This window comes from Panthera leo, chromosome A2 (assembly GCF_018350215.1).
Source record: "Panthera leo isolate Ple1 chromosome A2, P.leo_Ple1_pat1.1, whole genome shotgun sequence".
NCBI lineage: Eukaryota > Metazoa > Chordata > Mammalia > Carnivora > Felidae > Panthera > Panthera leo.
In genome coordinates, this window is record NC_056680.1 from 91,209,172 (window position 1) to 91,211,781 (window position 2,610).

Genomic DNA, 2,610 nt, shown 5'->3' on the forward strand with positions numbered 1-2,610 from the left:
GTTGGGCAAGTGAGCTAAGTCATAATAATTAATTAAATTTCACTGCCCATATATGCTTGTAATTGTATATTTAGTGTGCATTTGCATAATCACATAATGGGATCTATATGATTCATGCTTTCCTGGGCATAATGTGGATGCACAAATTATCAGTTCAAAATTAGAGTTGCTTATAAAGGTATCACAGAGACATTTTGTTTTTTTTCAGGAAATGATGTGTAGGAAGTAAATTAAAAAAAAAAACCTTTTTGTTTTTGATGTTTATTTTTGAGAGAGAGAGAGAGAGAGAATGCGAGGGGGGTAGGGGCAGAGAGAGAGGGAGATGCAGAATCTGAAGCAGGCTCCAAGCTCTGAGCTGTCAGCACAGAGCCCGACTTGGGGCTTGAAGTCACAAACCCGAGATCATGACTTGAGCTGAAGTTGGACGCTTAACTGACTGAGCCACCCGGATACCCCAAAGCAAACTGTTTTTAATAAGAGCAGATCTACACATTTATTTATTTACTCTTCAGTAAGTTAAATCCTTGAAGGATACAGCATCACATGGATTCTGTGGCCAATGTCTTTAGCAGGAAAGTTGCTTCAGAAATTGGCATGAACCATGCCACTGTTTCCATGAGCATGAATTACTTTTCTCCAGATTACTCCAGTTTCATCTGGTTTGCCACTAGGAGTCACTGTGTTGTTCTTTGCTTTGTACACATAAGCACATCTCTTGCCTAGGTAGAATTCGGTTTCATCTAGAGCATAAATACCTTCAATTTTAAGAATAAAATTGCTCCTTTTGGTTCTGGAGGCCCTCTTATAGCCAGCAAAAATGGCCTTGAACCACAGCCTTCTGGACATATTTGTTGTTTTAAGAGTCTTGTTCCCAGAAGGCCTCCACAGGCTCCAAGATGACAGAAAGAGAAAGGCTAAAAATATACACACAATATGTGTGTGTGTATATTTTTTAAATTTTATTTTTGAGAGAGAGCATGAGAGTGAGCACATACGTGAGCAGGGGAGGAGCAGAAAGAGAGAGGGAGACAGAGAATCCAAAGCAGGCTCTTTGCTCTCAGTGCAAAGCGCTATGTAGGGCTCAAACTCATGAACCATGAGATCATGACCTGAGCCGAAGCTCAACTGACTGAGCCACCCAGGCGCTTCCCCCCAATTTTTAAAAATTTTAAATCAAATTAAATAAAATTTAAGTTAAGTTAATCTTTCTTAAAGTTCAGCAAAGTGACTGTTTGAAAAGACATCAGATCTGGCTTACACAGGTTCTGGCTTTGTTCTTTGAAATCCTGCTTTTAAAAGTACACTGGTAATATATTTTTTATATCAGGGAAGGGTTTACTCTTGAAGAGGTAGTATGAGCAGGTCAGATTAGGTATTGTTCTGAGCCAGGTTGTATGCCTAGGGCCCCTCACTCATAATATTTTTGATTGAATCAGATTCCAATCAGTCTAATCCCCAAATTAATTTAATTAAAAAATGAAGTCAAGATAGTGGTCTTAGGACCATATCCTAGGGCAACATTGTGCATACTGGCCTTAAATTCATAGACATATACAACTTCTAGCTAGTGCTGCAGGTGACTGGAAACAATTTTCCGGCATGATATGCTGTAGACAGCAGGCTCTAGACAAAATCTATTTGGGGCACTGTCCATCTTCACCTCCTTAAAACAAAGTCCTCTCCAACTGCCCTCTGTTTATCAGATCAAAATAGCTCGCAGCAAGTTTGAATGACAGAGACTTAACTTCTCACGTATACCTGCATATTGAAAAGAACCTTGTAATTTTTAATAAATTTTGAAAATGCCAAACAAACTATTCCCCTGCCTCATGTCCTTTCCTGGCTCTTCAGTGTATCAAGTGCAAATCTAAAGTCCTCAGTGCATTTAGCGCTGTTTGCCGGCTGTTTCATCATTTGGTCATCTTGGCTTTCTTGTTCTGCCTTCCTTGTCACTCACCAATTATCCTGTTGTGGCTTAAGAATTGGATTGTCAAGGAACCTCAAGTGAACACAAGTTGGGTGCTGCCATATATTTTTTTAAATGGGCAAATGGTGTCAAGGACTGGACTGTTCCAGTCTCATAGTTAGAGTCTTTTCTCACTAATGCCAAACTAAGGAGTAGTCAGTTGGGTGGTTATTCCAGGTACCAGCCAATGGAAGATGATAAAATGTGATTAGAATAAATTAGAAATATGGAACCAGGGCGCCTGGGTGGCGCAGTCGGTTAAGCGTCCGACTTCAGCCAGGTCACGATCTCGCGGTCCGTGAGTTCGAGCCCCGCGTCAGGCTCTGGGCTGATGGCTCGGAGCCTGGAGCCTGTTTCCGATTCTGTGTCTCCCTCTCTCTCTGCCCCTCCCCCGTTCATGCTCTGTCTCTCTCTGTCCCAAAAATAAATAAAAAAAAAAAAAAAAAAAAGTAAAAAAAAAAAAAAAAAAAAAAAAAAAAAAAGAAATATGGAACCAGTTAATTCAGGTATCTAAGTGTAAGTTTTTTCATGGCTGGACAAAAATAAAAAGTGTTTCTCCCTCTGCCAAAGGAGATGGTGCCTTGTGTGAAAATAAAAATATAACACAGCATAGGTACTGCACACTGGTTTATCCAGTGAGTGCT

General features: G+C 40.2%; 1 pseudogene; it reads right to left on the reverse strand.

Annotated features, from left to right (window-relative positions):
- Positions 1-473: 473 nt before the first annotated feature.
- On the reverse strand, positions 474-890 carry LOC122207261 (annotated as a pseudogene).
- Between the last annotated feature and the right edge of the window lie 1,720 nt (positions 891-2,610).